General features: G+C 40.5%; 1 protein-coding gene across 2 annotated transcripts in view; it reads right to left on the bottom strand.

The window, feature by feature from the left end:
- MKLN1 (muskelin 1) overlaps window positions 1–16,194 on the bottom strand; it is a 353,982-nt gene extending 337,788 nt beyond the window's left edge. For both annotated transcript variants that reach the window (XM_068549469.1, XM_068549467.1), the window contains exon 1: window positions 16,023–16,194. The gene's annotated coding sequence lies outside the window, so the exon portion shown is untranslated. The remainder of the gene's footprint in view (window positions 1–16,022) is intronic.
- Window positions 16,195–17,047: the final 853 nt, after the last annotated feature.

The raw sequence follows: 17,047 nt of genomic DNA, 5'->3' as shown, positions 1-17,047 counted from the left end.
GTGTATCATAGTTTAAGGAGATCACGGCAGGGGTGTGAATAGCAGAATACAGCCCTCTGGAAAGAGGACTGGTCAGAGATAAGCTTAAACAAGACATCAGAATCATGGTCAAAAAGACCAGGGTTCAAGAGAGTGTCCCACATCTACAGGAAGCCTGGGTGCAAGGCAGAATGAGCAGAGACTGAAGGTGTGGAGGTTAAGGTGGAAGCCCAGAATTGGACAAACATGGAGTGGGAGGCACAATAGGAGGGACCTACAGATATCCAAAGCTCACAGCTCACCTGGCTAGAAGGAAGCACGACACTGGGGCTGATACTGATGACACACTTTCTCCCTAGTCAGAACTGGCATTTAAGTCTTGGGGAACTTGGAGAGCTAGACCTATAGGCAGAGCTCCTTAGACAATCCAGCAGCTGGTTCCTAGGGAAGGCAAAGGCAAGACAACTAGCCAGCTGCCTTATTGTAAGCTCCTGTGACAATGTCACTTCTGCTTTTATTTTCACCCAAATCTTCTCTACCAGGCATCAACCTTCAGGTTTGTGGGTTTTCATTTGTATTCATAAGTTCTTGACTCACAGGGCTACTCTACTTTGCCTTTGTGTGCTTCTTTTGAACAAATTACGTACCTTCATATTGGTGTAATACAACAGCTATTGTTTACTGATTACCTATCATGTACAGGTACCATGCTAGATGATTTACATACACTATGTCTTATTTAATTCCCATGGCTCCTCCTTGGGAGGTGGGTATTATTATGCCCATTTTAAAAAGAGGAAACTGAAGCTTATATGGTTTATGTCATCAGCTCAAGGTCACACATCAGGGAAACAAAAGAGCTCAGATTTAAATTTAGTTTTGTCTAGCTACCTATCTGTGGCTTAAATGACTACATTTATACTGTAATACAGTCAAACAATTCTCACTGACACCTATCAGCCACTAGATTTTTCATCTATCTATCTATCTATCTATCTATCTATCTATCTATCTATCTATCTATCTATCTTTCTCACCTCTTTTATCTCTAACTCCGTAACACTCAGTACTGCACTATGTAAAAATGATTATTAATAAGTACTTACTGAGAGGTGGAGTCAAGATGGTGTACTAGGAGGACCCAGAATTCGCATCTCCTCACAACTAGGGCACCTACCAGGCACCAGTGGGGGACCACGGACACCTAAGGGGACAGGAGGAGCCCCCAGAGACCGGGTAGGATGTGGGGTGTGGGGGGAGTGAAGGGGGAGAAGTGGAGGTGGGACGGGACTGGCGCCCCTGAGGGGCGGCTAGTGGAGGGGAAGGGATCCCACGCCTGAGGGGGGAAACTGGGGAACCATTGGGAGGGCAGATCAAAAGGGAGCGTGGCCAGGTTTCCCCTGCCCACTTGGACCCCCAGGAACCTGCTGAGATCCCCGGCCTGATCCTCTGCCCACCTAGACCCCCTGCAGCCATGTGGGTCCTGAGGGAGTGGGAGGGAGAGAAGGGGGAGCAAAAGTAAAGGCTGGACCTCCAGGACCGGCACCCCTAAGGGGTGGCTAGGGGAGGGAAGGAGTTCCTGCACCCTTGCGGGACCCACCCATGGTTAGGGGTCCAGCGGCTAGGGGTCCAGCAGGGACGGGGGAGACCCTGGGGGAGATGGTGGGGGGTGCGAAGGAACAGAAGGGAACGGGGCCAGCGCTTTCACTGTCCACTTAGGCACTGGCGAGCCTGTCGGGCTCCAAGGCCTAATCCTCTGCCCTCGGAGCCTCCCTCCTGCAGGGCAGAGCTCAAGCCCCGCCCCAGCAAACCCACCCAGAGCCCTACCTCTACACTCGGAGACCCCCTCCAATGCGCTGGGCCGAAACCCCACCCACACACCCACACGCGGGGCCCTACCTCCAAACTCCAGAACTCCACACTCCAGAGGCTCTACTTTCCACATGCTGCCTCTCCCCTTTGGGCCGGTCCTAAGCAGAGGCCCTACCCCACGCTTCAACGTTGCCCCGCCTAGGCCCCGCCCCATGCTCAAACGTCACCCCCCAGGTCCCGCCCCACCCTAAACCCCACCCCTGCCTAAGTTCCACCCCCCACCTAAACTCCACCCCCATAGCCAAGGCTTTTTTTTTTTTCTTTTTCTTTTCGTTTTTCCTCTTTTAGATTAGGGTTCCATTTTACCTTGTTGATTCATTGTTGTTGATTCTTTTATATTTTTATTTTTCCTGATAAATCTTTTATTTTTCTAATTTTATTTTATTCTTTATACTTTGGTAGTGGGCTCTCCTTTTGGCTTGTCTGCCCCCCCCCCTTTTTTTCTTTTCTCTGTTGTGGTTTTATTTTACCTTGTTGCAGTTGTTTCAATTATAGTTTTATTTTTCCTAATATATTTTTTAATCTTTCTAATTTTATTTAGTTTTTTATTCTTTGATATTATTCTGCTCCTTTTTTTCTTTCTTTCTTCTTCTTTTTTTTTTTTTTTTTTTTTACCACACCAGAAAGCTTGTGGAATCTTGGTTCCCAGGCCAGGGGTTGGGCCCGAGCTCCTGTGGTGGGAGCTCCAAGTCCAAACTGCTGGACTAACAGAGAACCTCAGACCCCAGGGAATATCAATCAGAGTGAGGTTTCCTGGAGGTCCTCATCTCAGCACCAAGACCCAGGTCTATCCAACTGCCTGCAAACTCCAGTGCTGGATGTCTCAGGCCAAACAACCAGTAAGACAGGAATACAGCACCACACATCCAAAAAAAAAAAAAAAAATGAAATGACAAAAAAATATGTTACAGACGAAGGAGCAAGGTAAAAAACTACAAGACCAAATAAATGAAGACGAAATAGGCAACCAACCTGAAAAAGAATTCAGAGTATGAGAGTAAAGATGATCCAAAATCTCAGAAACAGAATGGAGAAAATACAAGAAACATTTAACATGGATCTAGAAGCACTAAAGAGCAAACAGTGATGAACAACACAATTACTGAAATTAAAAATACTCTAGAAGGAATCAATAACAGAATAACTGAGGAAGAAGAACGGATAAGTGACCTGGAAGATAAAATGGTGGAAATAACTGCCAGGGAGCAAAATAAAAAAAAAAGAATGAAAAGAATTGAGGACAGTCTCAGAGACCTCTGGGACAACAGTAAAGCACCAACATTCGAGTTATAGGGGTCCCAGAAGAATAAGAGAAAAAGAAAGGGTCTGAGAAAATATTTGAAGAGATTATAGTCGAAAACTTCCCTAACATGGGAAAGGAAATAGTCAATCAAGTCCAGGAAGCACAGAGAGTCCCATACAGGATAAACCCAAAGAGAAACACACCGAGACACATTAATCAAACTACCAAAAATTAAATACAAAGAAAAAATATTAAAAGCAGCAAGGGGAAAGCAACAAATAACATACAAGGGAATCCCCATAAGGTTAACAGCTGATTTTTCAGCAGGAACTCTGCAAGCCAGAAGGGAGTGGCAGGACATATTTAAAGTGATGAAAGGGAAAAACCTACAACCAAGATTACTCTACCCAGCAAGGATCACATTCAGATTTGATGGAGAAATTAAAACCTTTACAGATAAGCAAAAGTTAAGAAAATTCAGCACCACCAAACCAGCTTTACAACAAATGCTAAAGGAACTTCTCTAGGCAGGAAACACAAGACAAGGAAAAGACCTACAAAAAACAAACTCAAAAACAGTTAAGAAAATGGTAATAGGAACATACATATCAATAATTACCTTAAATGTAAATGGATTAAATGCTCCAGCCAAAAGACATAGACTGGCTGAATGGATACAAAAACAAGACCTGTATATATGCTGTCTACAGGAGACTCACTTCAGACCTAGGGACACATACAGACTGAAAGTGAGGGGATGGAAAAAGATATTCCATGCAAATGGAAATCAAAAGAAAGCTGGAGGAGCAATTCTCATATCAGACAAAATAGACTTTAAAATAAAGACTATTACAAGAGACAAAGAAGGACACTACATAATGATCAAGGGATCAATACAAGAGGAAGATACAACAATTGTAAATATTTATGCACCCAACATAGGAGCACCTCAATACATAAGGCAAATGCTAACATCCATAAAAGAGGAAATCAACAGTAACACAATAATAGTAGGGGACTTCAACACCCCACTTTCACCAATGGACAGATCATCCAAACTGAAAATAAATAAGGAAACACAAGCTTTAAATGATACATTAAACAAGATGGACTTAATTGATATTTATAGGACATTCCATCCAGAAACAACAGAATACACTTTCTTCTCAAGTGCTCATGGAACATTCTCCAGGATAGATCATATCTTGGGTCCCAAATCAAGCCTTGGTAAGTTTAAGAAAATTGAAATCGTATCAAGTATCTTTTCTGACCACAGCGCTATCAGACTAGATATTAATTACAGGAAAAAAACTGTAAAAAATACAAACAAGTGGAGGCTAAACAATACACTACTAAATAACCATGAAATCACTGAAGAAATCAAAGAGGAAATCAAAAAATACCTAGAGACAAACGACAATGAAAACACGACGACCCAAAATTAGAGAAAGAAGAACAAAAAACCCCCAAAGTTAGCAGAAGGAAAGAAATCTTAAAGATCAGATAAGAAATAAATGAAAAAGAAAGGAAGGAAACAATAGCAAAGATCTATAAAAGTAAAAGCTGGTTCTTTGAGAAGATAAACAAAATCGATAAACCAGTAGCCAGACTCATCAAGAAAAAAGGGAGAAGACTCAAATCAACAGAATGAAATGAAAAAGGAGGAGCAATAACTGACACCACAGAAGCACAAAGGATCATGAGAGATTACTACAAGCAACTATATGCCAATAAAATGGACAACTGGAAGAAATGGACAAATTCTTAGAAAAGCACAACGTTCTGAGACTGAACCAGGAAGATATAGAAAATATAAACAGACTAATCACAAGCACTGAAATTGAAACTGGGATTAAAAATTTTCCAACAAACAAAAGCCCAGGACCAGATGGCTTCACAGGCGAATTCTATCAAACATTTAGAGAAGAGCTAATGCCTATCCTTCTCAAACTCTTCCAAAATATAGCAGAGGGAGGAACACTCTCAAACTCATTCTACGAGGCCACCATCACCCTGATACCAAAACCAGACAAAGATGTCACAAAAAAAGAAAACTACAGGCCAATATCACTGATGAACATAGATGCAAAAATCCTCAACAAAATACTAGCAAACAGAATCCAACAGCACATTAAAAGGATCATACACCATGATCAAGTGGGGTTTATCCCAGGAATGCAAGGATTCTTCAATATATGCAAATCAATCAATGTGATACACCATTTTAACAAACTGAAGGAGAAAAACTGCATGATAATCTCAATAGATGCAGAAAAAGCTTTTGAAAAAATTCACCACCCATTAATGATAAAAACTCTCCAGAAAGTGGGCATAGAGGGAACTTACCTCAACATAATAAAGGCCATATATGACAAACCCACAGCCAACATTGTTCTCAATGGTGAAAAACTGAAACCATTTCCACTAAGATCAGGAACAAGACAAGTCTGCCCACTCTCACCACTATTATTCAACATAGTTTTGGAAGTTTTTAGCCACAGCAATCAGAGAAGAAAAAGATATAAAAGGAATCCAAATCGGAAAAGAAGTAAAACTGTCACTGTTTGCAGATGACATGATACTATACATAGAGAATCCTAAAGATGCTACCAGAAAACTACTAGAGCTAATCAATGAATTCGGTAAAGTAGAAGGATACAAAATTAATGCACAGAAATCTCTTGCATTCCAATACACTAATGATGAAAAAACTGAAAGAGAAATTAAGGAAACACTCCCATTTACCATTGCAACAAAAAGAATAAAATACCTAGGAATAAACCTACCTAAGGAGACAAAAAACCCGTATGCAGAAAACTATAAGACACTGATGAAAGAAATTAAAGATGATACAAACAGATGGAGAGATATACTATGTCCTTGGATTGGAAAAATCAACGTTGTGAAAATGACTATACTACCCAAAGCAATCTACAGATTCAATGCAATCCCTATCAAACTACCAATGGCATTTTTCACAGAACTAGAACAAAAAAATTTCACAATTTGTATGGAAACGCAAAAGACCCCAAATAGCCAAAACAATCTTGAGAAAGAAAAATGGAGCTGGAGAAATCAGGCTCCTGGACTTCAGATTATACTACAAAGCTACAGTAATCAAGACAGTATAGTACTGTCACAAAAACAGAAATATAGATCACTGGAACAGGATGGAAAGCCCAGAGACAAACCCACGCACATATGGTCACCTTATCTTTGATAAAGGAGGCAAGAATATACAATGGAGAAAAGACAGCCTCTTCAATAAGTGGTGCTGGGAAAACCGGACAGGTACATGTAAAAGAATGAAATTAGAACACTCCCTAACACCATACACAAAAATATGGATTAAAGACCTAAATGTAAGGCCAGACACTATAAAACTCTTAGAGGAAAACATACGCAGAACACTGTTTGACATAAATCACAGCAAGATCCTTTTTGACCCACCTCCTAGAGAAATGGAAATAAAAACAAAAATAAACAAATGGGACTTAATGAAACTTAAAAGCTTTTGCACAGCAAAGGAAACCATAAACAAGATGAAAAGACAACCCTCAGAATGGGAGAAAATATTTGCAAATGATGCAACTGACAAAGGATTAATCTCCAAAATATACAAGCAGCTCATGCAGCTCAATATCAAAAAAACAAACAACCGAATCCAAAAATGGGCAGAAGACCTAAATAGACATTTCTCCAAAGAAGATATACAGATTGCCAACAAACACATGAAAAGATGCTCAACATCACTAATCATTAGAGAAATGCAATCAAAACTACAATGAGGTATCACCTCACACTAGTCATAATGGCCATCATCAAAAAATCTACAAACAATAAATGCTGGAGAGGGTGTGGAGAAGAGGGAACCCTCTTGCACTGTTGGTGGGAATGTAATTTGGTATAGCGACTATGGAGAACAGTATGGAGGTTCCTTAAATAACTAAAAATAGAACCAGCATATGACCCAGCAATCCCACTACTGGACATATAACCTGAGAAAACCGTAATTCAAAAAGAGTCATGTACCACAATATTCACTGCAGCACTATTTACAATAGCCAGGACATGGAAGCAACCTAAGTGTCCATCGACAGATGAATGGATAAAGAAGATGTGGCACATATATACAATGGAATATTACTCAGTCATAAAAAGAAATGAAATTGAGTTATTTGTAGTGAGGTGGATGGACCTAGAGTCTGTCATACAGAGTGAAGTAAGTCAGAAAGAGAAAAACAAATAATGTATGCTAACACATATATATGGAATCTAAAAAAAAAGGTTCTGATGAACCTAGGGGCAGGACAGGAATAAAGACACAGACGTAGAGAATGGACTTGAGGACACGGGGAGGGGGAAGGATAAGCTGGGACAAAGTGAGAGAGTGGCATGCACATATATACACTACCAAATGTAAAACAGATAGCTAGTGGGAAGCAGCCGCATAGCACGGGAAGGTCAGCTCGGTGCTTTGCGACCACCTAGAGGGGTGGGATAAGGAGGGTGGGAGGAAGATGTAAGAGGGAGGGGATATGGGGATATATGTACGCATATAGCTGATTCACTTTGTTATATAGCAGAAATTAACACAACACTGTAAAGCAATTATACTCCAATAAAGATGTTAAAAAAAAGTAAGTACTTACTGAATGAATTAATACAGTTAAAAAATGTGATTAGAATTACTATATCCTCTCTTGGTTTGGGTATTTTCATAGTCAAGCTGTAAGAATTCTTCAGTTTACTCTATAGAAACACTACATTCATGCACGTTGAATCATTACATGGATGAGAAGGGGCCAAGTGTTAAATGAATACTGAACTGAGGAGACATAGTTTATTCCCAACTAAGTCAGATGTAGGCAAATGTGTTTATATGTTCCAATAAATTTGAGAAGTTAAAATAAAGGGTATATATGAAACAGATTATTTTCCTCAGAACTCTCAATCTGAAAATCTTTTTCACGACATGATCTTCTTGTTTGTCTGAATCAGAGGTTGCCAAACTAGTGTCCGTGGGCCAAATACAGCCCACCCCTGTTTTCACATGGCCTGTGAGCTAAAAATGGTTTTCATATTGTTAAGTAGCTGAAAATGATCAAAAGAAGAATGATACTTCATGACATGTGAAAATTATATGAAATGCAAATCTCATTTTCCATAAATAAAGTTTAATTGGAAACATAGCCAAGGTCATTCATTTACTTATTGTCTACGGCTGCTTTAGCACTACCATGGCAGAGCTGAGTAGTTGGGACAGAGACTGTGTGGCCCACAAAGCCTAAAATATTTCCTTTTACAGACAAATTTGCTAGCCTCTGGTCTAACTAAATAATACAGGATGTCATAATATTTTAAATATTGTTTAAACAGCATCTATTATTTTGGTTTCTAACTAAAGGACACTGGACTCAAAAGTCATGACATCTCTTTTGCTGTGTAGAAGATTTCCATGTTCTCAGGACAAAAGCAAACCCTCTCCTCCTTTGGTATCCTCTATATTCTCTCCTGATAGCAGTAGCACCTTTCTGCAAAAACAATAACAGACTGAGAAGCTGGTGGTTTCTCTAAGAGGTGATATGTGTCTTCCTGCCCAAAGTCATCTTTCTCTTTGATGGGAAACTGGGGCTGGGCATCCTTATGAGTGGTTACAGTGTATTACAGAACTGTAGTGGCACCAAAATGGATTCTCCAGACTCCATCAACTGCTTCAAGGTGGTATGATGGAGTCACATAGGTGAGGAAAAGCAAATTGCTCTTTTTGTCATCATCCAGGACCTAAATAAAGACAAAAATGACTCAGAATGACGAGACACTGGTGAATATTACTTACCAAAATGTTTTCATGACGCTCTTAACATCCCAGCAACGTGGGATTTTGAGAGCTCAATCAATGTGTTAGCTCAGGAGTAAAAGCAAGGGAGTAGAACTTCTTACTTTTCCTAAGATCAGGTTTGGTTTGCAGTACAGTTCAAGGGAATATGCCTTACTTACTTATTTTTCGAGACACAAAGACACATTCTGTTGTCTTTTTGTATCTCTTTCTGTCTCTCTCTCCCTCTGTATCTTTGTCTCTCTATCCAATTTAACAAAAATGTACTGATCATTGATTATATGTGTGAGGCACAGTACAAGCCCTGAGGATACAAAAATAAATCAAATAATCCCAACTTTCAAGGAGCTTAGAGTTTATGAAAGAAACAAGTTAAAACGATCTTCCTGGACTTTTTGGAAGCATTTAACATGAGTTGATCCTCCTTAATATATTCCTCTCTTGGTTCCTTTGGCTCCATAGTCTCCTGGTTTTATTTTTCTGGTTTCTGATTCTTGGTCTCCATTGCCAGCTCGTTTTTTTCTTTTTTCTATCCAATCTCTAAATGATCAGAGTTTAGTCGTGGGCCTGCTTTTCTTTTGATTATATCTACCCTCCTTAGGCAATCTTCTCCCCAATTTATAAATCCAGTTCTAGCAACTCTTCTGAGCTTCTAATCCATATCACAGATCTGCAGTAGACATCTCCACTTAGACAGAACTTCTGATCTTCCCCTGCATTTCTGAAACTATCCCAGGATTCTCCATCTCAGTAATTGATGTCTCTGCTCATGCATTGGATCTTGGAAGAAATCTCAAGTCAATCACGGTATTACCTCCTTCTCCATAACTCACCATTTCCATTGAACTGTCAAGTTCTTTAAAATAACTCTTGACTCTGACCATTTCTCTTCCTGAGCATGCTACCACCCTAGACCAGGAAACCATCATCTCTCACATAAATCACTGAAATACCTTCCCAGTTGGTCTCTCCACATCTATTCTTGCCCTGCTTTATTTTATCTTCTCACAGTTAATGTTTTTCAGGCAAAAAACCAAAAATGTAAATAGTCTCTAGAAAGAAACACAATGCTAGCAAAATCCACATGTTGTTCTTCATCCTAATCTTTTTTTTTTACTTAGTAATTTATCATGAAGATCTTTTCACATCAGAACACCTAGAACTGCCTCACAATTTTTAGCAGCTGACTACCATTCACTTGTATAACTGTACCAAAATTTATTTAACCATTTCTCTATTGATGGACACGTAGGTTGTTTTCAGTCTTTATCTACCATAAATAATGCTTCAGTGATGATACTAGAAGAGTCATTCTTCAATATGGATGAGTACATCTATTGGATAAATATAGAAAAATGGAGTTTCTAGGTCAAAGGCTTTGTACATTTAGAAATTTGATAAATACTGCCAGGTTGCCCTCCTCAGAAGCTGTACCAATTTTCAGGCTATTGACAATGTAAGAAGTGCCTGCTCCCCAGCCTGGCAAACCATGTATGCTAATTAAACTTTCTGATTTGTGTCAACCCGATATGTAAAAAGTATATCTCATTGCAGTTGTAATTTGAATATCTCTTGTTATGAGAAAGGGCGGGTATTTTTGCATATTTTTAAGACCCATTTGTATTTCCTTAACTGCTATCTATTTGTCATACCCTTTGCCCAATCTCCCAGAGTTTTTGATGTTTTTCTTATTGATTTGTAGGAGTGCTTTGATTTCTTATTAAATAATCTAGTTACCGGATTCTTTCAGAATCCTAGTATTTTAAAAAGTCACAATTTTGTCAAATTTTCCCTAATAATAAGTAATCCTCAAATGTTAACTCCATTATAGGGGAGCCCACATGAAAAGCTCAATGTAGAAGTTATGAATCGATTTGCAGAAGTCCAGACTCCCTGAAAATAGACTGACAGACTGCCTTATACCTATACCTATATTATTTCATTTAATTTTCCTAACAGCCCTGTGAAGCATGTATTATTACTAACTACAAAGTAAAGCTCAGAGAATATGAATGTCCAGGGTCCCACAGCTAATAACTCTTCCACTTCTGGAACCTTGAAAGCCTAGTAATCCATCATCACTGGCCATTCTTCAGCCATACCAGGCTCTGGTCCTTGATACCTCTGATTTCTAAAAATCAATTGCTCTTCTCTTTTGCCTTCTACAAACAACCAATGAACATTTTTAAGTGCCTACCATGTGCCAGGAATTCTCATGGGGTTTACATTTTAGAGGGGTTCACATTTATAAGCAATAAAAACAAAGTCATAAAGTTTTACTACTATGAAAAATATATATAAGATTGGTAGGAAGGGGAAAGGAAGGATACTTTCAGCAGGGGGGGCAGGAAGGGCCTCTTTGAGGAGGTGACATTTAAAAAGAGATCAGAATAATCAAAAGAGTATTCCAGGAAAAGGAAATATCTAGGGTAAGTCGTTTAAAAACAAGAGCAAATCCAATGTGTTTCAGGAATAGAAAAAAGACCACTGTAACTGGAGCCAGGGGAGAGTGGTGGGAGACAAGATTAAAGAGGTGGTCTGGGATGCCACATAAGGCTTTCTGGCCAGCAAAGGAGTCTGGACTTTATTCCCAGTGCGATCAGAAGACATGGAAGGATTCTAAGATGGGAACGATATGATCTGATTTATTTTTTATGATTTATGTCACTCTAGCTGTGCTGTGGAGAAAGGAGGCAAAAGTGGAAACAGGAAAACCAATTAGAATCTATTACAGGAGCCCAGAAGATGATGTTTGTATTAGGGTGATGGCACTGGAGATAGAAAGAGACAGATTGTGGAAATGTTTTGAAGGTTAAAGTTGACCTAAATTCTTCATGGAGTAGACATGAGAACTGAGGAAAAGAGAAGAATCATGAACATCTACATGCTTTTTGGCTTGAGCAAATGGTAGATGGTGATGCCATTCAATTTGAAGAAGGCTAAAAGAATCCAGAACTTTGTATTACTATATTATTTCTTTCTTCCCCTATGCATCCTTAACCTCACAGATCATGATTTTCTCTTCCCAATACTTTCATTTTCCTTCCATACTTGGACTTTAGTCCTTCTTATCCAAAAGAACTTCCTCTATATACCTCCTCTACTCCTATCCACTCCTCAATCCACTGCAATCTGGTTACTATCCCCATTATCCCAATAATTTCCTTCTTGCTAAACACAACATTGACCTTGCTGCTAAAACCAAGGAATTTCAGTCTATTTTTCTTCGTCTTTCTCTAGCATTTAATACTATTGACAATTCCTCCTTGGCTTCTCTGAAACTACTTGTTTCTGGTCCTCCTACATCTCTGGATGTTCTTTCCTGTATCTTTGTTTCCTCACCTTTTAAATGTTTGCATTTTCATAAGGTTCCACAGTCGGTCCTTTTCTCTTCTTACTCTATACCTTTTCTCTTGGGGATTCCATCTACCTCCATGGACTGTCACTCACTCTGATGATTCCAGCATAAATCTCTCTCCTGAGTTCTAGACTCCCCTGTGCATTTACATAGTAGAAAGCTTCATTTTGATATCCCATGGACACTTCAAACTCAACATGTTTCAAATTAAACTAATTACCTTCCCTCCTCAACCCACATCTCCTCCTGAAGTCCCCAACCTAGTGAATGGTAACACCATCTTCCCATTTACCTGAGCCATAAATCTCCTCCTATTCCTTAATTCTGCAGATATAACCAATAATAAAATTCAGTTGGTTCTATGTCCCTGATATTTCTTGAATCCTTCTCCTCTCTCCATTTCCATTCTTGTTGCCTTAGTTTAGACGTCCATCATTTCTTTCCCCATAATGCTGAAACAGCCTCCTAACTAGTCTCCCTGCTTACAGTGTTACTCACACTAATAAATTCTCGAAACTGGAGTGATCTTTATAAAATGGACATTTGATTGCTTCACTATGCTCCTTAAAATTCATCAGTAGTTCTCCACTGGCCTTAGGATAAGTTGAAACTTCTTAGGAAGACATAAAAGACTTTTCATAATACAAGACCTTGCTGATCTTTCTGGGTTCCACCATGCATTCATACAAGACAGAATCTACTACTTGCTGGGCACTGTCCTTCACCTTCAACTCTATGGGCACACTTTTTTACCCCCAGGACTTTACACATAGTACTTTCTTCGCCTGAACTACATTTCTCTTTTAACTTTCTCACTTGTCTGGATTATCCTACTTATGCTTCAGAACTCCTCTCTGAATTCATCTTCTATGGTTAGGGACCCTGACTATGCCCAGTCAAGGTTAAGTACCTTTCCAATGAGCTCCCCTGTTGCTAGCATCTCACTGTTGTGTGATCAACTATGTACTCATCTGTCTCCTCATTAAACTACAAGATCCTTCAGAGCAGACTGTCTTATTCATCTTTGTATTCCCAGTGCCTTGCTCAGTACCTGACACACAGCAAGCACTCAATAATGAATAAATAAAGTGGAAGAGTTGGGTTTCAAAGTCAGATCTTCTCTCTCTGGCACAAATCTCACATTTCTTTATCCTACTTCTTAACATCTTGAATCTGAAAATTTCAAGAATCCATGCTACATTTTTGCCTATCACTAATTAAAATACAGGCAAATAGATTACTAACTCCATGAGGGTTCAGTTAACCATGTATTTCTTGAATAGCCCTTATTCATCATTCCACCGTTTTGTTCATCAAAGTACTTTGGGTTAACTATATCTAAAATGACTGAAAGATCTTTCAATACACTTTTATATCCTTTCTACCTTTTATCCTGTTGCTTCCACAGCACCAAAAAGCAAGCAGAGAGTAAATACATTGGGAGTCGGGTCGATTTTATTTGCCTGGCAACTGACACTAAAAAGTGATGTGTCAACAGCAAACCATTTCCCATTATCATTTCCTCCAAGGTCTCTATGGGTATTAAAGTTTCAGTGTGAAAATTTAACATTGCAAAATTCAGCTAAAATTGAAATTTTTATGTAGTGAGTTCAATATAATCACAGAGTTTTGTAAATGGAAAAGAGATCTCTAAGATCTCTAATCTTAGAGATCCTTTAGCCCAGCACTTTTGTTAAGCTTCCATGAGGTAACAGACACGAGAAGACCTGTAATAGCTCACCCAGGGTCATCCAGTCTATAGAATTTCCTAACTTTCAGTTGGCCGATCTTTCCTCAATGCCATAGATACCCTATTATTTTCCATCTAAACAAATTATCTACATCGGAACCTAACTATTTACATAGTGCTTATCTTTACGATATTGCCTTTGTGATATCCTTGTTATAAAGAGGAAGGAAATGAAAAATAAGCAAGGCTGTCTTATCCAGGAACATGAGAGAATTGGTAAAAGAGACAATTAGTACAAAGAAATGGGCTCCTATTTGTAGTGTAGTCTTGTAATCACACTCTGTTCTCTGAGTGCCCCAATGCTAAACCAAGCTTATTTGTGCTTCTGGGGCCTGGATTCTATTCAGTTCTATGCCTTATTTAGTCTAAATGATTTCCTCAGCTTCAATGTGTATTTTTTGAGCTTTATTTTATAAATATCATACTTAAATCTCCTCTCAAATTGGGTTTGTTTTAGTTCTAATGCTGAGGAATCAAGATTCTGGGTTAGAGAAATAAAGATGATGGGTTTTTCTAGGCTTTACATTTCAAGAATGGTTTTCTCAAATGGCAACTGGCAGTCTACTTTATTCCTCAAATGATGACGTTTTCCATGGGAATTAGAATTTAATTGGGATAATTTGTTTTCACGGAAAGCACAGATTTCTTTCCAAGAGGATCAGTTTGATAATGTTTTACCAGCTAAAGCTACGAGACCAAATATAAACCAGTTCTGAGAAACAGGAAGTGAACCTGACTGGTCTAGTCTGCGTGTCCCTGGCAGTGACGCACATACAGAAATCAAATTAGGAAAACAAGATAATGTGGGTGTGAGGCAATCGATAATAATCCAGGATGCTACAACACAAGCGAGAACGCCTTTAACCAAATGCCATTCATTTTAATAACACCCTGAGAAGTTTGATTTCCACATAACATGCTAGTGATTAGAGAGCAGGATGAGCTTGAGTTCCCTAGCAACAGCATGTGCTTTTGAGACAGTCATTAGCCTTTCAGTTAATCCCGCCAACCCCTTACTGCTAATGTATGACTGACATTAAAGAGAGAAAAAAAAAAAAAAGCTGTTGCAGAAAGTGCTTTGAAATTTCCAAGAGCAAAATGGAAAAGAATAATAATTTTTTAAAAAGTTGTCCTGAGAATTGCACTCAGGTAAAAGAAGTAATGTTCCTATATGCCCAGCCTGTCCCCTTGTTCACTGCTTTCAGTTCTAGGTCTCTGAATCCCCTCCCGGTAAAGGGCAGCAGAGGTGAAATTGTGCACAGGTGAAATTGTTCAGAGTTTAAGGCAGTCCCCTTAACCAACATAAATCACAGTCTGAAAGTGGAGTGAATAGTGGGGTGGGCAGTTTGTGTAGGACCGAGGCTGACGGGGGTGGGGCTGGGGGGGAAGGGTAGTGGGGGAGGGAACGCAAGGCACAGTTTTCTTTCTCCTTTAAGCAGAGTAAATTACCCTGGTTGAAGCTGCTTGGGGAAGGAGGGTGGTGAAGGGAATGAAGCTATTTTTCCTATTGATTGTTTAATTGCACCAGAGGCTGTTTGTCCAAGGCCACTGGCCAAGAGCATTATGTTCGTGGCTAAAGTGAGATTGCGCAGGTTTCCATACCCTTTCCTAGTGTTAAACAAGACAACCCATAAAGCTCAGCCAGGCTATAGGAATATGGTGTATGTTGACTTTTGCTAGTCAGCTGTACCCTAAAGCGCCAGGGCTGATGGGATGATGGATCTCTAACTCTGAATCATTGCCTCTAGCTCGGTCCTTGGTTCAGGATGCACAACTCCTCTATGTAGCCTGGGTCAACTAAGGGGCGTTATTCGAACGGTAACTATTGCCGCGGGTCATCCTTATCGTGGCCTGGGTCCCTTTCAGCTGGACACTGGACTCCTTCAGTTTGGCCGGGGTGATTCCTAGTTCTCCCCGCCTCCCCACCTAACCCCCCTGCGCACTCCCTTCCCAAGGCGACCACCTGCGCCGCTCCACTTACCATCTGCCCCGCGGGGAGGGCTTCCCGGGGTAGCGGAACCCTCCCTGCTCCCGGGCGGCTCTGGGGGAACTCGGTGTTTGCCTCCAGCCCTTCGCTGCCGGAGAGATCAGGTTCCTCCCCTCCTCCCCCTCCAGCTCCGGCCGCCGCCGCCGCCTCCTTCTTGCATGACACAGCAGAACCGCAGCTGCCGCAGCAAGTCCCAACCATCCGCCCAGGAAGCGCCGCAACCCAGACTCGGGAGGGGCGGAGAGGGAACCAGGCTGGGGCCACCGCCGAGGGGGATTTTTGCCCCCACTTTGCGCCACACACTCTTTTCCCAGCTCAGGGGCAAGGGAACAAAATCAGGCTAAAACCGACCAGGCCAAGCCCTTGAGGGAAGCTGGGGTTCGGCGTCAGCAGGGATGGGACCAGAGAGAAGGGTGTGAAGGAGACCCCAGTTGAGGCAGGACATTGCAGGTAAAGAAGGGGAAGAAGAGGCCGAGAAGTCGAGGGCCAGACTGTGAAGGAGAATAAAGGAGGTCAAAGAGAGGTAAGGAGGTAGAGTTGCTGAGAAGGGAGAGCGAGCAGGGAAGGGGAGGAGGGGACCTGCTGGGGAAGGAGGACTGGGAGGGAATATTTGGGGAGGCTTGAGCTAAGTATCCAGGCAGCACAGGGCTGAATTGGGAGGCAAAGGCAGAAAAGGGGAAAGGGATAGAAGAATTAGGCGTTAGATAGGAAGGTAAATATTGGGGGACATATTAAGGAATCAGAAAGGATGTAGTGGAGATCATGCATCATGGCTGATGAGGGAAACTGATGAGCTGGAAAGAGATACAGTCAAGGCAAAGCCAAAAAGAAAGGATGATCTTCCGTTCCATTTTTCAGTTTCCTATAAAGTTTTTCATAATTTTGCCAAACCAACAGGGAGTTTTCCTTATAAATGGAAAAGCATGAACTGAAACATAGAAAAAGCCGTTTAGCTTAGATTTACAGGATAAAATCTCATGGTCCACCCAATCTTTAAGGCAGAGATATAGGATTGGGGG

Source organism: Eschrichtius robustus, chromosome 8, assembly GCF_028021215.1.
Source record: "Eschrichtius robustus isolate mEscRob2 chromosome 8, mEscRob2.pri, whole genome shotgun sequence".
NCBI lineage: Eukaryota > Metazoa > Chordata > Mammalia > Artiodactyla > Eschrichtiidae > Eschrichtius > Eschrichtius robustus.
This window is presented reverse-complemented; position numbering and strand designations above follow the sequence as displayed.